This window comes from Hesperophylax consimilis, chromosome 8 (assembly GCF_061612785.1).
Source record: "Hesperophylax consimilis isolate HC1 chromosome 8, BYU_Hcon_1.0, whole genome shotgun sequence".
NCBI lineage: Eukaryota > Metazoa > Arthropoda > Insecta > Trichoptera > Limnephilidae > Hesperophylax > Hesperophylax consimilis.
Window position 1 is genome coordinate 31,819,482 of NC_142843.1, and position 22,181 is coordinate 31,841,662.

Below are 22,181 nucleotides of genomic sequence, written 5' to 3' on the forward strand. Positions count from 1 at the left end.
AAATAAATTTTATTTGATTAATTTGTGTTATTTCACAATTAATTAATTAAAAATAATATATAGTATATTTGCGGCACGTTCCAGAGTGGAAGATACTCTCAGTATCGCCCTGGTGTAAGACCACCATTCAGAATTGAAACGTTGCTTGAAATGGCTTTAGCCGTGTTTGGTGACCAGATCTGAATAGCCAGGTACTTCCCCACCTTCCTCTTCCCCATCTCCCTCCCCTCCCCAATACCCTCAGCCTCACAACATACCCCAATTGGGGATGCCATAGTCTCACTGGCTCCAGACGGGAGCAGTTGGGACTCTTGTGCGGTAATACTGTAAAAAAAAAAAAAAAAAAGTATTAATATTGTAAAACTACCCATCATTATCCACTGAGCGCTATCAGAAGAATACACAAACAAAGAGGAACCAGTCCATTGCAAAGTGACTCAGTCAGTTGTCACCACATATATTAAAAAAATGCCAATATTTCTGAACTAATGTAAAATATGAACCTATTTCGTTTTTCGTGATTTGTGCCATTTTAATTTCAGTTTTCCATTATTAATTTCTCCTTTTTCTTTTCGCAGGTAAGTGAGCAGAGGACAATATTGCAGTGGAGCTGCCGAGTTTTTCATTACAACACGAATCCAGAGTATGTTTTTTCTGAATTAATATTTTCTTATTCAAGAAATTTTAAATAAATACAATGGAAGACAGATGCTTTGCAAATCGAGGTCCTGGCTTTAGTATTGTAAAAACATGTACGTACCTACACGGAGAAAAATGAGTATTGCTAATGTATTAAGAATCTCTTCAAATTATTGGTAATCCTGTTAAAAACGAGATTGCAGGCCTTAAAGAATAAACTAGCAGGTTTACTGATAAACTTTTATTAAATGACGAATAATAAGTACTACGTATTATCACGATGTCTAAATACGTATATACATGAAAATCCTAATATTTTGGCATTTTGCAATTACACTTTATCAAGGTAAATAAAGACGTGTTCCGACATATTAGGAATTTACTAAAGGTTTATCAGGAAATGGCTTGCAATCGAGTTTTTAACGGGATTATAAATTAATAAATAATTTAAAGAGACAAGACTCGCATCGAGCGCTAAAGAGATGCAGGTCAGTTACATCCGCCCTCGCTTGTAAGAAATGAGTTTGTTACGACATGTACTGATTGGTACATTAAAAAATATTAATTAAGTTTCACTGTCAAGTATATCATGCATTTGAATATGATCTCTAAGAATAATTTAAAACCCATTTCAGTATAATATAAGAATATAATGTTTATCCAACGCGACGGGATATCCGCAATCCGTTTGTTCGATTAAGCGCGCCAACTCGTCACGCAGAAACAAACATACAGATAAACATTGAAATCCTGTGTGTGTTGTTCAGCAGTCACTGATAGGATATAAACACACACACCCCAAGTGAGCTATTTACTTATTGGGTTGATATGATGGATTTTATCTGTACTTAGAAGTTCATTCGTAATGGATTTATCCGAGTAGATATAGATAATATAGTTATGCGTATGTGGAGTCTGCGATGGTATAGATATGCGTATGTAGTGAAGCATTTTAACATAAGCGCATGTCCTTCAATTAGCCGACATGATTTCAAGCAATTTATATTTAAATACAAATATTTCAATACCGCACAGTGAGACTATGGCACCCCCATGGTAGTGGGAATTGGAAGGAGATGGGAAGAGAAAGGTGGGAGAGTACCTAGCTATCCAGGTCTGGTCACCAAACACGACTAAAGCCAATTTCATGCAACATTTCAATTCTAAATGATGGTCTTACACCAGGGCAATACTGATAGTATCTGCTAGCCGTCAAAATTACCAGTATTAGGGTTACTACCCGGCTTTGACTTTTATCTCAGAAAAGAAATCAATAAATCTTTAAAATAAATGTTTGGACCTAGTTAAGTGAATATTTAAAAGCTTCATAGCTCACAACAGAAATAACGTTGCGAGATGAAAATGGTTGCGTTGATATAGAAATTGCCCACGGGAAAAGGGAAAAAAAAAAGAAACTCCAACGGCTCGGAGGGCTTTGAAGCAGAGAATGGACGGTTATCTCGAGAGTATTTCCTCCTGGGGTAAAAATAATCTCGTCGAATTTAATGTTTCAAAGACCCAATCCTGTCTGATTACGTCTAAAAGGGATCCAAATGATAATCTAGTCTCCTTCAACGGAAGCAATCTTCCGAACAGGCCTTCCATTGATATGCTTGGTGTAACTATAAGTGACCAGCTCAGGTACGGGGGCTCCATCGAAGCTAGAGTAAAGTTGGCCTCTCAGAAGCTGGGCGTACTGTACAGGGCCCGCAGATACTTTAATAGTACACAACTGCTCACCCTGTACAAATCGCAAGTGCGCCCTACTGTCGAATTTGGCAGCCATCTCTGGTCTGGAGCCCCAAAATACCTGAAAAAAACCCTTGACTCTGTGCAGAAACGGGCGGTCCGTTTGATAGATTCCCCAATCTTAACAAACGGACTGCAATCTTTAGAGCACAGGCGTCAGGTAGGTATGCTGTCCTTGTTCTATCGGTATTACAATGGAAGATGCTCTGAGGAACTAGCGTCATTGATCCCTTCGGCACCGGTGCGTAGTCGGGATACACGCCAAACGCGCGCCCAACATTTGTACACAGTTGACACTTGTCACATGAGAACGGGTCGCTTCTATGATTCGTTCTTAAGTTCAACAGCTCGGTTGTGGAACGAACTGCCGGCCTCTGTGTTTCCTCCCTCCTACAACATGGGACTCTTCAAGACCCATGTTCACTCCTTCCTCTCCACAAAAAGACCCTCCACACAGCATCCCCAAAGATGACATAGGCCCTGAGGGAAATTATTTTCTTCAGGGCCTCCTGTGTGGAGTAAATATAAAAAAAAAAAAAAAAAAAAAAAAAAAAAAAAGCTTTGCGAATTTCACAATACGAAAGCTGGTGTTCACGAGTTTTGCGAATGTTGTTTCCTCTGAATTAAAGTTTATTATTTTGGTGGATTGACATATGTCGTTTTTGAATCCGTTATAAAAAATCGCTTCTATTTTCAATTATAGCCTTCATCATAGACTCTCAATGCATAACCTCAATCTGGTTCCCGCCCAGGCTAGCTAAGTCCTCCATAACGACACAAGGAGCATTTTTCGCTTGCTGGTATGGTAGTATGACTTTTCAAATACTGTCGTGTTATTTAACACAATATTTATTTTTGTTTATTGCAGAAACAAACAGTACATAATTACATAGATGACATACTCATTCGTACTCCTAGAATACTGAATGGATACGATTAATAAAGGGAAGCATAGATGGTTTGGGCATGTAGAGTAGAGCATGTAAATCTCATCATAATGCAGATACCTTAAGGTTAAAATATTTTAAGATTTTTCTTTACTAGTTTGCCAGAAAAATGTGAAAAATAAAATATATAAATTACGTACTAATTATGTATGATTTATGTATGCGAATGAAGCAACGAATGTTTGCTGCGAAAGAGTTGTGTGGCGGTTTATCCTCTCTGCATACGGCAGAAAAACTTATCGGCGTTATGGTTAGTGTGATGAACGTAGGTCGGAGGTTGTATAATCTACGTGGACGTATGTCCCGGATTAATGTACAAACAAACACACAATATTATTTTCGTTGTATTATTTTTTAATTTTAAATGTATTATTATGTATTTCGTATTTATAATTTTAAATGTATTATTTTCTTTTTAAATGTATTATTTTCTTTTTAAATGTATTATTTTCTCTTTAAATAATATGTAGATTATATTTTCATATTATAAAATGAAGGCCTCAGCACGGGCAAGCCACCCAGTGGGGCATACATTACTGGAAAACATAAATTGTATAAAATAATGTACCAAATAAAAAAATTTAAAAAATGTACGGATGTTTAAAAGGGCATGTACTTCATTTTAAACTGCCACTCAAGTTGTACATTAAATACATTATAACTTAGAGTCTTTATATTACTCTCAGTGACCACAAAATACTAAACTTTATAACCTGCATATAAGTTTACTAAATACAAATTACTACAGAAAATTTTAAGGAAATTGATATAGTGAGTATTAAACAGAGTTTTTTCTATAACTTTTTCATTTTTATCTACACATTTTTAACAATTTACTGCCAACTTACTTTAGACAAACTACAGTACATTAAAGTCTTCCACACACACCATGCAAGACAGAAAGAAAACATTAGACTAAAAAGATTGAACAAATCAAGAACACACAATTGTTTTCCATATAAAGACATCGAAATATATAGCTTAGTTCCCAGTGAAATAAAAAAATGGTACAAATCATGCGTGTAATAAGTATTAGAAATAAGTAAAGTGTAAGTTAAAATTTATATTTATATTAGACCACAAAAAATGGATCTATTTTTAGGATGGGTTGTTTCATAGAATTTGAACAATTCATCAAATTTTAACGTTCATTTGCGAGTTCCATGAATGTCCTATTCAAGTTCTGTTATTATATCATTATAGGCCATTTGCTTGACAGACCTAAAATAATAACACAACTTGAAAAGAACTTGAAAATTAAATAACTTGAAAAAAAAGGCATTGTCTCAGATACGTAAAGGCTATTGATATTGTCAGCCTAGCGACGTAACAGCTAGCGACTGAGTTTTCTTGCTGTTTGCTCGAGTTGTTGGTGCCTGTATTCATGTATATTTCCAATAACATACCCACCACTGTAAACTGTGATGATCATCATGGTTATGGATTCCTCGGAAAATTGAACCTTGTTGGTGAACCGGATTGGTACTTTGTAAACAGGGGCGGAGAGAAGACTTGATGGAATGTTTGTGGCTGAAATTGCGCAAACCTTGTTAATTAAATTTTCATTTTCTCTTGTAGCTCGGCGTGGCGTCAGGCAGCACAATGCAATAACGCATTTAGCTGTGGGAGCCGGTCGCATTCTGAATTATATTTTGCTCAAATTTACGTAAAACTTTTTTTTTTAAACTTTAGTACAATACTTTCAACTCTCCGCTAACCAAGTTTAATGGACCCGGCTCGACGTTGCTGCATGCTTTCTGCTTTTCTTCTTTCGTGTGCTGTTTTTTTGTTGTTGTGGTGTGGTATTATATTAACACTCCCGCTCCGAAGGGGCGTAATTCACTTTCCCCGAACGTGCGATGTCTAAGTTGTTTTTAGATCACGTACTCTATAATTTAGGTATCCTAGACTTTTTTGTAATTGATCTGCACTTATCCCGTTGATGTTTTTTTTATATGTTATATAATATCTATCAAATTCCGATGTAATTACTCTCTCCCAGATACAAACTACTACAATTTCCTCGCCGCAAACAAGCAACGCGTGAGATCGTAAAAGTTGCGTTTTAATGGGAAGGGCTGCCATGTATTTCAGTTACGCTCGATTTCCTGGTCTCTGGTCTCTTTTTCTTTGCATTACCAAGGGGAAGTTGTTTCACACAACATGAAAAATTCATCAAATTTCAGATTTGTCATGCAAGATCTGTGAAAGTTCTATTCGAGTTCTGGCATTATTCCATTATGGATCAGTTGTTTCACAGAACATGAATAGTAACAGACTTTTAATACAACTTTCACAGAACCTTGAATATTAACATTGAAAGTTTTTTTTATATTAACCTAAGAGTCCCATGTTGTAGGAGGGAGGAAACACGGAGGCCGTTAAGTTAATTAATTATTCAAGTACTTTGAAACAACTGATCCTTAATGATTGACTGCTAGTTGAAGATAAGCGATGACTAGTTAAAACGACAGGTGGTAAACAATATCTGAGTATTACTGGAATGGACAAAAGGAATATTAAGAGACATGATCCCTTCGCGATTTTATGGGGGACCCTAGTTACCCCTCTGGATTGTATAATCGGGTACGTAAAGGTTAAGTTGTAGGAGAAACTACCTTACTGGTATAAACACTACCTTTTCCATTGTTATTACTGTTCGTTAGATAACAAACAAAATTATAGTAAAATTAATCCTAAAATAAACCATCTTTGTGGCCATTTGCAATGAAACGACACTAATGATCTGTAGTGTATCTAACTGTACGCACTGTTAATTGGAGACCAATAGGAGAGCGTGCGGCATTGCAGCGAGCGGACCCGCGTTTTGGATGGAGGACCTATCGGTAGACCAAGACCACTAGTATTATCATGATGAATATTCCATAAAATTTTATTGCTGCCAGTACTCGTAATTTTTGTTTAGTAGCCGGCCACCCAGCAACAGTCCTATTATATACTTTAGATCGCACGGAATAGCCAGTTAAAAGCGGGATCACACTTATGCTGGTAATTAGACTTTAGACGACGCTTACATCCAATAAATACATTATTTCCGTTATAAAATGAATCTCTAGTAAAATTGTAAGTTTGCGTTAGTGAAATTGAATACCTTGAAGGGATTGTGGATTTGGGATCGATTCTTTAGTATTATGCTCACTGAGTTTGTTTTATGTTCATCCATCTCGAATACCTTCGTAGATAATTCAATATGAAGTTAGGGAGTTTGTATTCTAAGGTTGTTAAGAGGAGCTACCGCTTTTTAAAATTTTAACTTAAATTTTATTAAAAATAAAGTATTTTGGCTTTAAGAATTTTAAAAGGAACGGAAGTGACTATAGTTGAATTAGCATTTTTAAATTTTAGAGTTTTTATTATTCAATATTTTTTCGAAGCCTTGTTATTATTATTACGAAAAAAGTTTTCTTTGCTTTAAGATTCGATGTGAAACTTATTTTCATGTATACAATAATTTATTACCTTGTCTTAAATTCGTCAACACAAGGTGGTGATTCTTCACAAAAATGGATGAAGTTTACCTTCTGTCATTGTTTTTTTTTTTAGTACTAGCTTTTTTATTTATTTATTTTATTTTTAATGCACATTTACAGTTATACATAACCAATAATAAATTTACATTTTATTAAGTAATAATCGCGTTTTTGAACTGTTGAATATTTAATTGGAAAATATCTATATCAGGGGACAGGTAATTTAGTAACAGAATCATTTTTCCGAGCGGCATTACTAATGGTAAGTTAGTTCTGCATTTTGGAACGAACAACATTAATGTCCATATATGCGTGGATTCTTTTTTCATTGATTTTTGACTGAGAGTACCGAACGGAGGTTTCGTACACCGACTTGGGGCCGGTATTTCAGTTGCTTTCAAGCTCGACTTAAGAGATATTTACATTCGCCAAGTGGATATCTGGCAATCCTGGTAACCCAACCTGACTTATAACATTCTTGTGTATACTGAAATACCGGCCCCTAGTGGCTCTTTCCTCTTCAGTTCTGCCTAGCAATCCTAGCCATTCGACTGAATGTTTCTTTGCTTATACTGGCTAGCTATAGATGTTTAGCAGGTCAGAAAACACACAATCCTATCGATTTATTTTATTTTTAGTACTTTCTTACCGACTAGAGCCGTTTTTTATGAGTAAGTACTGAGGTGCGTTTTTTGGTACTAGCATCACAAAAAATTATGTCGATGCAAAGGCCGTCATTAAAACTTATTTTACAACGCTCTACGTTATTTAATGTTTTTTTTTGTAATTTTATCAAAACTGTGTAATTACTTACAAAAACATAACCAAGATCTCTTCGTGCCATAGAGCTATAAAATATGGAACCTTTCACATAATTGGATAGTAAATAAATATAAAAGTCAATATTTCCACAAATATTCGTAGTAGCAAGTTGCACGGTTCCTGGGAAAGCTCATTTGGCGAGTTCGTGTGGAAATGTCAACCACTCCTCGGGATGCATTTACCTATTTACATCAAATGCCTACGGCAATATAGTATTTATTCAAGCCTCGGGCGTAGCTTCAACAGTCGGGCAATAGAATGGGAGATTGTGTATGTGTAAGTGAATGTGAAATGTGGCAGAAAGCGCCACAGTCCACCCCCAACAGTACCCACTTAATTGCGGAAAACCTCATTATTGCGAATTTGACTTTTTACTGGCCGCCTAATGCGTTATTATAATTCGTTAAATATCGCGACCTAATAAGTATTCGCGTGACCCCATAATCCACAAATGAAATGTTTTAACACTTTTACCCTAACAAAAATAACGTATTGCCAATCAATCTGTGTATTGTTTATTTTTCATAATAAACTATAACAATCTTAAATCAATTACTTTTGCGGTAGTTATAGGTAGATAATACTGGTTAAAGCTATTTACTAATTTCTAATCGATTCCTAGTTCTTAAAAACACTCGCTTTTAAACGTGGTGTCCGGAAACTAGCGGCACAAGCGGGAAACTGGTGAATTAACATCATACACATTTGGAGTCGATTACGCTGTACAACTTTTTTTATTTATTTGAGCTTTCTTCTTCGAGTAAATCGAGTCCGAAGTTGAATTTTTGAGGTCAAATTTAAAAAATAATTCAGTCGCTAGGAAGTAAGAGCTTCACAGAAGCACTCATAGAGGGCAGTGCATAGAGCTTGCGTGGAAGTCCGCAAGATGGCAGCTAGTAGTCGCTAGGACCAGTTAGAATGCTCCCAGACAAACTTAGTGTCTCAGATCTCAATTAGCCAGCTTCTAGTTAGGTCGACTATCTAATCACCATTGTCATACGCGAAGTATTAATAAATCCCTGATTTATCACAAAGAACCAATTATTTATAATCTCCTTCCACGACGAGTTGAAGAACTGTTTGTGGGAATACAACAGTATATGAATGTAGATTCCAGTTTTCCGCTTGTACCACTCTTCTGCAGTTGGTACCCTAGCACACGTTTTGATGAATATGTCAAACCATTCTGGTACATAAATACCGGCGTAGCTTTCTATTTTTTAGAATGTGCTCATATATTTCCGTAATCGGAAAAAAGGAAACTGTACTAATATTGATATATACCTTTCATTGATGGTGAATATTCTGTCTTATTCGCCTATCCCTAGGGCCTGTTCGCCGCAGACTAACTAAAAGTTACTATTAAGACATTTTGGCTGATATTTGCTTCACAAATGTTTACTTTGTCGTTCCAACAACCAACAGCGTCGCCATATACAAGAAAAATGTATTCATTTCGTAGGACCATACGCCCACCCAATTCTGATAACCCGAACTCCATGTTAAGTATTATCAAACAATCGTAAATATGTTGTGAATTTTAATGTGGAACCAGAAACCATAAAAACAATGCTACATCACTTTCTACTCTTTGTTATTGATTTAATTTACCCATTAAATTAGCCCTGTTGCAACAATGCGAAAGCTTGGTAGGAGGCGATTAAAATATTTTAATTAAAATGGTTTAAAAAAAATAATAAAACGTTTTTCAACTAAAAAAATAGCGGTAAGCACCAGATTTTATTTTTCAATGCGATGAATTAGTAACTTCTCGAGGGGTTCCTCTAGAAACATCTGAAATTCCAGTAATGCGTACAACATAAATAATCAAAATAAACCCCACGAAAACCTCAATTTTTTAGGCCTGCTATGGCAAATTCGACCTTAGGTCCGTCCATTACGCCGGGCAGCACGCCGAATATTGTTTGTACCCGACTTCATCAATTATGTAGTTAAGACTCCCTCGTTGTTTTAGAGATTTGCTAGGTCAAATTCAACATTATGTCTGTTCAATACACATAGGCCGCGCGTCGCATATTTTCGTGGATGGCTTCCTTACTTAAGTCGTTAAGATTCCGACTTTATTTTAGAGGATTGTATAGCCTTAGTAACATATTTTTCCAAATTGATTTTTTCAATAAACAAGCGTTCTTTTCAATGTATTTTATCGTGAATCCACATGGAGAAAATAGAGTACCTACGCCCTTTTTTTTATCAAAATGCTGTTGAAAGCGGGACCATTTCTCGTTAGAATATAAGTCATTCAGAATATATCTGAACACGTGTTCACGCAGCTACCTTTGTCCGAATAAATGAAATGGACGAGATGCGAAGCTATTATTATTTTGAAGAAGACGTGTTCCGACTTCCTCGTAACATATTCGTGGTTTACTGATAGTATGTTATGAAATCTGACAAATTATTTGTTTAAGGCCACCAGGCCAATTTTTAACAGGAAAACAAATAATTTGAGCAGATTTTTAATAAAATAAGAGTATTTTTAAGGTATTTCAGAAAAAACGGCGAAATTTGAATATTAAATATTCAAATTATCATCTTGCCATTTTTTTCAACATAGAAAATTGACAGTGTAAAGAACGCTCGTTATGAAAAAAATCAATTTGGCAAAAATGTTAGTTATCCGCTTATCACTCTTAACCGATAATATGTGTGTGTGATAAAGTACCTATAACACATCACAAGAATAACTTTCGATTGTAATAATTGGCTGAACTCGTAATAAACTTAACTCGGGATAAACGTAAGTAATTTAAAAAGTAGATATAAAATTGCGACTCGAAAAAGGCCTTCGTAGAAAAATATTAAGATAATTATTATTTTTCGGAATAACTTATTGAGTAAAACCTCAAATTATAATATTTAAATATTGAAGACAATATTAGTGATTCTTAAACGCAAATCTGAAACAGAAAAATCAGAAAAGGAAACGGTCACATCTGGGACTCTTTTCTGATTTTTCTGTTTCAGATTTGCGTTTAAGAATCACTAATATTGTCTTCAATATTTAAATATTATAATTTGAGGTTTTACTCAATAAGTTATTCCGAAAAATAATAATTCATTTCTAGACTTGCAGAAAAAGTCAATAGATGTCGCACATTAAAAATAAAAACAATAAGATAGGTTTATCTATAAGACGCTGTCTAGGATTGCATTTAGTTCGGGTTGAATCTTGCGATCATACATAAAGATAGTTGCCAATAAAAATGTGCGGTGGAAAAAAAAAATGAAGACAACGTTGGTAGTTCTTATTCGAAGTATGATACAGTTAAAAGTGACCGATGAGGATAGGGTCCCATTAGCGCAGTTGGTAGAGCATTGTCCCGGAAAGACAAGGGTCCTGGGTTCGAGTCCCAGATGTGACCGTTTCCTTTTCTGATTTTTCTGTTTCAGATTTGCGTTTAAGAATCACTAATATTGTCTTCAATATTTAAATATTAAGATAATTGTTCTTCCTTGCTCTGTCTTGGAATACGGAACTGAAAGTATGCTATTTTTAAACCACAGACTATAAAACAGCAGTTACGTTCCTTCTGCTTGAGGTTTTTCAGGATGCTCCCAACCTACCTAACCCCGACCCATGTTATAGAAGTAGGAAAACCAAGAAAAACATGACTTTAATAAAACTAAAAATATATCAACAAAACAACATAACGAATATTTTATGAATGCTTCTAAACTCCCGAAAAGAGCTTGTGGGGTCAAAATTTATTGAAATTAAATTATCTTCTTTATTTATGTGAATACCGCATAAAAATCTCAACTGCTCCCAACCGTCTGGAAACAGTGAGACTATTGCATTCCCAGTTGTTACGAGGCTTAAGGTAGTGTGGTGGGAAGGGAGATGGGGGAGAGGATGGTGGGGAAGTACCTGGCTATTCAGGTATGATGACCAAACTCGGCTAAAACCATTTTAAGCAAAGTTTCAATTTTGAATGGTGGTCTTATACCACGGCGATACTGGATGTATCTTCCACTCTGGAACTTGGCGCAAGTATACTATATATCATTTTAAATGAATAAATTGTGAAATAATTTATCAAATAAAATTTACTTGTCCACGCTGGGATTTGAACCAGTGACCTTCGGCTTGCTAGTCAAAAGCTTTACCCCTCGACCACGGAACGCATGTATAAACCATGTGTAAATAACCTCAAAACCACCTTTTTGTCAAAAGTGTTTTCATCACAAATTTTACAGATTTTGTTATATTTTATTCGCTGTCACATATAATATAGTAATTTCCTTATATGGTTCGTTGAAGCCATAATGTTACCTGTACTTCAGTATTCATAATAGACATAAGTTAATAACACACCGCAAATATACTTATATATTGACACAAATCAATTAAATAAAATTTTCTAGTTCACTCTTGCCAGTCAAGCTGGAGATCGCGACTAACAAGACCTCGATTAACAAGTCAAGCCGTCAATTCATGGAGTTGTCTTGGGGCTTTTTAAAAGCTCGAGAGGAAAATATTCAGCGAAGCAATGCGGCGTTAAATACCGCAACAACCTAACCACAGTCATTTTAAGTGTCATTACTTTTTCATTATATTATGTATTCATGAAATGCTCTTCTTTTCATTTGCCATGATTTCGTCTTCTGCTCTGAGTTAATTATCGAATTCCAATGAAAACGATTTTTTGGTGTCGTAAATGTTTGTAATTTAAAATTGGTTTTAAGATACGAGGGTCATCCAGAAAGTAAGGTTACAACATTTATGTGGGATCGAAAAATGCTTGTATTTAATTGAAATTCACAAATATATTAAACTATTTTTTAACGTAATCGCCGTCGAGAACGATAAATTTCTGAAGTCGGACCACCAGCTTTTGTATGCCAGTGTCATAGACCTCCGCCGCCAGCTCTTTCAGACTCTTCTTCACAGCTTCCTCGACTTTCTGATCGTTGGAAAAACGTTTCCCATCCAAAAACTCCATTACTTTGGTGAAAAGGTGATACTCCAGAGGCGCCAAGACGGGTGATAGGGGGGTGGATGACAATATCCCATCCAAATGATGTCAGCAGCTCCTATGAAACTCGCGGGGTGTGGGGCCTGGCCTTGTCATGCAGGAGGCTGACTACTCGGGTCAGCATTCTCTTTGTCATTTTTGGATATTGCAGTTAGCCTCTACATTAATGGTAGTCCCTTTAGGCATAAATCCATCAAAAAATTCACCTTACGTTCTCAAAAAACAGATGCCATGACTTTTCAGGCTCAGCGGGTTCTATTGAACTTTTAAGTGGCTGAGGAAGATGAATGTCGTCTAATAACCTAACTCACTTCGTGACTTGTCACATCACTACCACAAACTTCCACGTTTAAAAAACGGAAAACCGCGCGGATCACGCTCGGACGAGAGGTGGCGGGAGCTCGCTACGTCCTCTCCATCGGAAGAAATTACTGTGACTGAAAAAAATGGCCGACAAACACGCGAGACCAAACAAACTGACCGTTAAGACTCCCCCCCCCCCCCCCCTACACGCCAGGTGCGCCAACTTCGGAACAAAAAAATTCCCCCAGCCTCAAGAGTCCTTTTAACCTTACTTTTTGGATAACCCTCTTAGTTATTATTTATTACATAAACCCCTCTTTTCATTTGTCAGTTTAAGGCGATGCCATACGTAGTAATGCAAAATCATGTGTTTTTGGTTTGAAAATTTGGTCGCCTAGAAATGTTTCAGATTCTTTAATTAAATACTACGAGTAGAATATATCTTGGCCTTTGAAATAATCGAGTATTTTTTTAGATAAGTCTTTTTATAAGCCCAGAAAAAAATATTGTATAAGGCCTATGAAAACTGCGATTTTAAGTTCAAAATCTCCTAGTTACGAACCCATTTTCGGTTATGATTTTATTATATAATGTGGCAAATTAAGTTATTTATAAAATGATCGGAAAAAAATTAAGTATTTATGCCTGAACATCCACAACATAAAATAAAAGGCACTTTTTGGCCATGTTTTTATAAATCAAAACAGGCGGATGGTGTTAAGCGGGAATTTAAACCTTATCGCCATCTACGTAAGGGTTGTTATTGATAGCGGCTCACTTTAAAATATTACACGACGTAGTGCATCGCCTTATTACAAAAAAATCATGTGGGTAGTAACGACCGGTCTGTTGCTGAGTTCAATTCCACGGCTAGCTACGTTCTCCATCATTGCACATTTTGCAAAAGCAACAACTTCCGCTTTTTTAGATATCTGTAAATGTAATTACTCTTTGAAATGTAAAACAAATTCGAGAACCTATGCTCTTCCTAAGCACATAACCTATTCAATGTTAGATATTATTTATGTTTGTCTGACGTGCAGGCTTGTAAACAATCTGATATAGGCCATACCATTTAATTAGGAGCTGTGCTAAAAGCTTTCACAAATATTACATTTGATCATAAGAAATCTTCAAATGGGAAAGGTACGATATTGTAAAGAATACTCCAACTTACTTCAAATGTGTATTATGTATGAGTACATAATATTATATTAATTTTCTCCGAAACTCTGGTGGAAGGAATGAGACGAGAGCTTGCTTGCGAAATACGTATATACGAGATCCGCATGCAGTCATTAGTCGTGTTCATATTATACCCTACGAAGGTATTTTTCTTATGCGAGTATAATGTCAGATGGATTAAAATGGATCACAATACACAAGTACCGCTCCCCTATGTTGGGTAAATGGGTAAATGTTAAAATAAATGGTAGCGAGAGCTCATTCAGAAAAAGCTTTTATCATATTATTGTTTTATTTCAGGGGATTAGCGGGTAAAGGGGTTTTATAATAATGGGGCACTTCATAAAATGGGGAAATATTTAGGCTTAAATTTACCTTGCGAAAACAAATTATCGTCCCGAAATAATGTTTAGAAAAGGTTAATGTTTTAATTTTTGCAATTTCCACAAGCTTTTCTCTTCCATTAAAACCCGTTTTTCTCCTAAATTAAACACATTCTGAGGAGACCAAGATGAATCTACGAATAAGTCGAATTAATGACAAAAAAGTGTTCTCCTGCGGAGGAGCCGTCCCTTTCTAATCATTTGTTTAATTTCTACTTATTGTTGCCAATGGTATTCATGTTTATTGGTGATTTTTTCACATTTCCTTTATTGTATGTAATATTCCTTAAATTAAACGTAGGTTTAACGTAATTTTCACCCCTATCCTCCAACCAATAGTTTGATTGTTATTTTTTAACACACCACATTTTTAATTTTTAAATATTATTTTGGGATCACACAATAGACCATTGTTGATATTTCATAAAAGATTTCACAATTTTTTTCACACAACCAACCCAAAAATGCAGTTAATTTCGTTGGATGTTATTATTTTGGTAGATGGTTTAGCACTCTTCTGTAATTTGTTCTCGTATTTAGTGGTGATTTAGTTATCTTTCCCAATAAGACTGTGTCGAGTGTGCGCCCGACTGTCACCTGGCCCACCTCCCCTGTGACGTCGTAACCAGCCTACAGTGCTATTGTGACTCAGCTCGCCGTTATCTATCTTCTTTACAATTTTACTGGTATTCCTCGCTAAAACATGCAGGTGGTTCGCAATAGCTCAAAAAGTAAAAATAGTTATAAATATTCATTTAAGATTTCCAGCGAAATGGTCACCTTCCCATTTAATTCTTCATACCATCAATCATTGTGTCGGTTTCAAAATGGATTCCCATCTTAAGCCATGCTTCCAATTTCAAACAAAATTAATCGTCTAACAAAAATTATACTTGTCGGTTGACTGAAGAGATTATTTGGTTCTTATATTTTTATGGAGATCGCTTGTCTTTGTCTTATGCTGATTTATAATATTATACGTGTTATTTTCATTTTTTTATTAAGTTTTGTAATCAAACAGTTATGTAAAACAAAAATATACGGTCGCATCCAGGACTTGAACCCAGGACCCTCGCCTTGCCGGGGCGCTGCTCTACCAACTGAGCTAATGGGACCCTATTTCCTTCGGTCATATTTTTTTTCACAGTTATTCCAAAATTAATATTCACCTTTGACTTGCTGAAAAGTTGTACGGGAATTAGATAGATGGAATTTCGAAGGTTCAATGAATTCTAAAAATTTTATTAAAACTTCCAAATCAGTTTTTTAGGTTGCGAGTTTTATTATGCGAATGTAAATAATTCTTATTTTCCCCGTCACTATTGGCAGGCTTTCAAATCGTGAGTAATGAATACATATTATAATTACAATTTCGTGCCCTCCCGTGAGATCCAATTAACATGTCAAAATCAAACATCAAACAGCTTCACGCTGAATATTCTGTACAGTATTCGTCAATCGAACTTTGTCAGGATCGTTATTGACAAAGAATTACCGCGGATGGTTCCATGATAACTCAACACAGTGACAATTCAACACACTTTTAGAAAGTGTTATAAAGTCATAAGAAACAATGAATTTTTTTTAACCTAACCTAACCTAACCTGCTTAACCCAGTTAATAAAGTTTTTGTTTCATCACTTTCCATAACTTTATATAACTTTTTGAAGATGTGATGAATTATCACTGTGATGATTTATCCGGTCACCACCGCGGATAGTATGGTAGGCATACTTTGTCAGGATCGTTATTGACAAATAATTACCGCGGATAGTATAGTAGGCATACTTGTGCAAGTACCTACATGTACCTACATACTTGAATATTTGTCTCATGTTTTGTTAATAATTTTTTTTATTACATTTAAATTATGTTTTTTTTTATTTATTTATTTATTTATACTGGGTTTTACAGATGATCACACTTACGTGAGAACAATCCACTTATAAAAACTCAGTTATTGTACAATTACAAAAATCTACAATTAAATAAAGATACAATAAATTAAATACTGATACATACAATTTAAATACAGATACATGCAATTAGAAAACAAAAACATCAAAAATAAAAAATAAAATACACAATCATACACAAGCTCGCTCAAGTAACACATTACATTAGGCTAGCATTACACTTGTAAGTTTTTTCTTAAATTTACGACTTCTAGCCAATGGGCGCATTGGATTTTCAAAATGCAAGATGCCCATTGGCTAGAAGTCGTAAATTTACGAAAAAACTTACAAGTGTAATGCTAGCCTTATACATTATTACAAGTGGTAAGAGGCATAAGAAATACGAGAGGTATGCATAGAGAGAAAATTGACACAATGAATTAGCTAATATTTTTTAATAGCGCCAGAACTTTTTTTCTGAATCCGTACAAATTATCGACGAAAATATCTATTTCAGCACACTCTATCTTGTTATATAGTCGACACATCTGGGTCAGAGGGCTAAAGTAGGCGATATTATTTATAAATGTATTCAGGTGAAAAATATTATGGCGCCTTAAACAATTACAATTCAATTCAGTTTTACAATTCAAATTTTATGATTAAATCATGAAAGTACAAATTTTATACTTCTCTTCCATTAAAATCATTTGCTTCTGATGGAAGAGGATTGTACATTAACAGCGTTACTAAAGAAAAATCACTTCACGTCCGTTAAACGGTGTTCTTGTTACACATCGTGCAAAGACCGTACAGTTTCTTTATCGAATTGTCATCAATAAAAATGACTCGCCACATTCCAATCTTCAGGCTGCGTGTCAATTCCCGTCGGCGACATTTATTCTTTCTCGGGAGATTTTTTCAATTTATATGGATATTTCAGGCAAATAATTATTTTTTCCAAATAATAATTTGTTATGCTTTTTGCTATCCTTATCTTATCCCTGTCTCATAAACATTATTTTGTCATTAAAAATAAAATAGAAATAATCTGTTGACCGGTTCAGTGCCAATCACATGAGCGGACCATTCACATGTATTTTTAATGGTAACAAAAGTTCCTGGCAGCGAATGTGTTAACCTGTGCTGGTGCTTTCAGATACTTGATCGGGAAGTAGCAACGCTTTCAGTTTCACTCCTTTATAGTAATTCAGTTATTAAATCCAGTCAGTTGGTCTCGGATCTCCGAGCTCAGAGGTTGGAGGAGAGTTGGCGAAGGCAGAACTTCTTATTGAATCAGTGGATGAAGGTTGGGGAATTCGAGTCACTTTGAATCTCTCAAGAATCTCATCATACATAATTTACAAAGTACAACATTAATTTAATTGACACTGTTTCTTTTAGATCTTTCATTTTGCCTCATCCTAGTTTTTTGTGAACTGGAAATGAAGTGCTTCAGTGCTGTATACAGACACCCAATAATTCATTACTTTATTCCCGATAACTGATGGCACTAACTAATCTTACTTAGCGTTAGAATGTTGGCTCTCCCCCCTTTAATGATGATAAGTGCCTCACACAATTGATTTTTTAAGTAAATCGATTTTACCAAAAATATTAATCCCTTTGAACGTTATACAACAAGAAATAGCAAACGGGCGGATAAAATCATGTTAATAAGTTGTCTCAATTGGGCATAGCCACAGTTTGATAATGGTCTTGAACGCCGAAACAGCTGTTAAAATAATAAATAAATTTTATCTTCAATAATTGCAAAATCACTTGTTTCGTCATTTTAATTTAAAGAAAATAAATATCTTGGTGTACACCACTAAATCAATATAATCGACAAGTTTTGAAACCGATGGTTTCTTCGTCATGATAAACATATATTATAATGAAAATCAATAAGAACAGAAAAAATAAGTATTAACAAATGAGTACAACCTATAGACAAAAATATTACAATGAACGGTGAATAATTAGATATAGTTATAAAAAATAAAGTCCTGAAATAAATAAAATTATTAGAAAATATGTAATTATTATATTCATTTTACGGAAACGGAATAAGGACGTAAGATGCACTAAGGTGTCTAAACAACATTAATTAAAAATTATTATGAATAAAAATATGTAAGTGAAATTAAATTTTGAAGAATATTTATAAAAAATATTTGATTATAAGTTTACATCTAATTGTAAACCCTTTGTATTAGTATTGATACATTGTATTATTTTTCTATGCTTATTTGTCTTTTCTTATTTATTTATATGGTTTTCATAACGAGGATACCATTGGTCTCGAAACATGTTGATTGTTTTGATTAAATAGTGAAGTACGAGTAAACAAAGTTTTTTTTTTATCTTTTTCACTACCTACTTTCAATAAAGAAAATATTAACTTGTCTTATACGAATTAAATATTATTAAATATATTAAATACGAAGATTTTAAAGATAAGCTATTATCTTTGCTTTCACTGCATAATTTCACCTGCCCGAAGTTATCAAACTTATTTTAACATACATTTTTTGAAATAGTTTTATAATTTTTTTTCGTTTTGTTTACTTTTATTATTATTATTGAGTCCCAACTGCTCCCAACCGTCTGGAGTCAGTAAAACTATGGCATCCCCAATTGGGGTATGTTTTGAAGCTAAAAGTTGTTGGGAGGGAAATGAGATAGGGAAGAGAAAGTTGGGGAGTACCTGGATATTCAGATCTGGTCACCAAACACGGCCAAAACCATTTCAAGCAACGTTTCAATTCGGAATGGTGGTCTTACACCAGGGCGAAACTGAGAGATATTCCACTCTGGAACGAGTAATTTGTGAAATAACACAAATTAATCAAATAAAATTAAATAATTTATTTTGGGACCCCGGGATTTGAACCAGCGACCTCCAGCTTGCTAGTCGAAAGCTTTACCCCTCGACCACGGAACACATGCATAAACCATATATAAATAACCTTAAAATCACCTATTTGTCACAAACGTGTTTTCATCGCATTTTTTTTTAAACATCATAAACCATTTTTTATATTTTATTTGCTGTCACAAATAATATAGTAATTCCCTATATGGTTCGTTGGAGCCATAATGGTACCTGTACTTCACTATTCATAGGCAAGTCCCGGGTACCTTCAAGTACGTATTTCCGGGACTCTATTCTCTGCGTAATATTACGACTTGAAAACTATTCTAATATATCGTAACTCGCAGCCCGATTATTCCTTGTCACAAGGATCTGCTACAATGGTTCATTCTGTTCATGCTACATCTAGCTTTAGTATTAAGTTATCTTTTCATGTTGTGAATAAACTCACTTATGATCCGTGAAAAGACTCACTTTGTAGCGCTGTCGATATAAGTATCTCTGTTTCAATTTAGAGGTAGGTATTTGTATTACTGTGAACATTACTGAAAACATGCTCTTATGTAAATAAGGATTTGATAAAAAAAAATGTATATTATCAAATTGTCAAATACGGATTCAGTTAAAATACATTAGTTTAAGCTCCTGCATTACCAATTTCTACCGATTTATAAAAATTCTCGCTTTAACTAAATATATAATAGCGTTGTTAATATTATGTTAAATTTTATTTTTATCTTCCAAAAGGCTATTTTATACTGAGAGATAAGGATCTAAAGTCACTTTTTATTTCCTAATACTTGATCTTCATCGTTGTTATTATTTAAATTTACGAATCTTTTGCGCGGTTTTATTTCGATTACTGTATAATAATGACTAGCCATTTAATAAATAAAGATTCGAAATTTTAAAATTGGAAATTCATATGTCATACGGCATATATTCTGGTCTTGTAATGTGTAATTTCTATCACCTAAGAAATTCTAAAAATATAGTACTACAGGATTCATATGTCTTGATTTATAAATGTGGAAATTCTAACTATACAATTGTAAATGTTCTCCAAAATGCCCTGGAAAGAATCTCAGACTTGTGATGTCCCGAAAGAAACCATTCATCTGTTCTGAATGCAATTACTAATCTTATCCAAATTGACCCTGGAAATAAATTACATCTTTGCGATTCTTTCAAGGATAAAGAAACCATCCTGTCACTTCGAATGCAATCAACAATGTTCTTAAAATTAGTACTAAATACACAATTTGGCTGTCCTGAAACGGGAATCCTTCCCAGTTGGACAGAAAAAGGTTCATTTTGTTTTGTATTGTTTGTAATTTATATATATTTTATATATATAATAAATAAACTCCTTCTAAAAATATGATATTTTTTAAGATAATGTCTGTACGTTTGTCATGCCGAAACGCTAATTATTTGAAATTCCCTCGTTAGAAAAACATCGTAAAGTAAGCTCCAATAATTATTAAAAATACGTTTTGTTATTTTTTTATTGTAATATAAGGAATATAGATACATAAATACGCTTACTACGGGGCCTTAACACCAACCGGAACTTTTAGGACGGGTTGTTTCACAGAATTTGAACAATTCATCGAATTTTAAAGTTTAATTTAAGTTCTGTGAAGTTTTGTTCGTGTTCTGTTTTTATATCATTATTGGCCGATTGTTTCTCAAAACAGAAATGATAAAACGACTTGGATAAATCCTTTATAGAACTTGAAAATCAACTTTAAATGTTTGATGAATTGTCCAAATTCTGTGAAACAACTCCTCCTTAAAGTTGAAAAAATGAATAGCAAATAAATCTGAATTACGCGCGGACAAAAAGCAATCCCGTTTTTAACCGGATTCCCAATAATTTGAAGAGATTCTTGATAAATTAGCAATACTCATTTTTCTGCGTTCAGCTATTGAACAAAATAAACTTCCACCCACCCTTTTCTACATTCAATAGATTCAACGTCAATTCCAAATAAAATGAATTTATGAAAATTACCTATAACTGCTACAACAATAAACATGCAAATACATATAGACGTACAAGCTGACATATTCACTGCTAGTTACTATCGTTACAATAGTTCATTGAATCGTATTCTAGGTGCGAATAACACACTTTCATTATGATTAAATTGATTATTTAAGTACCTAATATTTCAATTTTACTTTTTTATGTGATACAAGAGCGCCCCTGTCTGTACAGTGAAAAGATAGGGGAACCATGTCGCCACCCAGTTGGGCAGCGTAATGAGGTGGATTAAGGTAGGGGCTGTATGTAGGGATTTATTAATGCAGTTCTTGAAGACGCCCGGATTCTATTAAGGAGGAATAAGAGATGCCGGTAGCTCGTTCCGTGTACAAGCCGACTTACACAAAAACACGCCGAAAAAACGACCCGTTCTCACGAAGGCAACATCAACTGTGAACGGGTGTTCCAGGGATCAATGATGCAGGCTCCATTGAAATTCCTGTATAACAGATTCAGCCTGTCCACATTGCGTCTGTGCATTAGAAGTTGTACTCGGTCTGTCAAACAGACCGCCCTACTTTGCACATCATCAATAAGGGTTATCAAGTACCGTGGGGCTCTAGCCCAAAGGTGGCTCCCAAATTCATTTTTTGGGTGCGGCAACATCCCTTATCTTTCGTCTTAGCTTCCCCGTCCAAACTCCAATATTCGTTTCCCAGTATATCTAAGTATTATTAGCCTAATCCATGAATCAGCAATCTTTTTTTCTGCTGGTCGTAACTTTTCATGTATTTATCTCTTTTAAAACCGAAAATAAATAAAATGCACTGTGAAGTGTACACAATCTTAAATTATTATTTTTAATGTTTTCTTTATTTGGCTTTTTATTACCTAGCTGT

At 34.6% G+C, this 22,181-nt stretch overlaps 1 protein-coding gene across 3 annotated transcripts in view; it reads left to right on the plus strand.

Annotated features, from left to right (window-relative positions):
* LOC149421895 (protein-tyrosine sulfotransferase-like) overlaps positions 1-22,181 on the plus strand; it is a 399,323-nt gene that overhangs the window by 85,781 nt on the left and 291,361 nt on the right. For 2 of the 3 annotated variants that reach the window (XM_089634138.1, XM_089634139.1), the window contains exon 2: positions 579-643. The exons of the other annotated variant lie outside the window; for it this stretch is intronic. The gene's annotated coding sequence lies outside the window, so the exon portion shown is untranslated. The remainder of the gene's footprint in view (positions 1-578; positions 644-22,181) is intronic. 3 annotated transcript variants of the gene reach the window in all.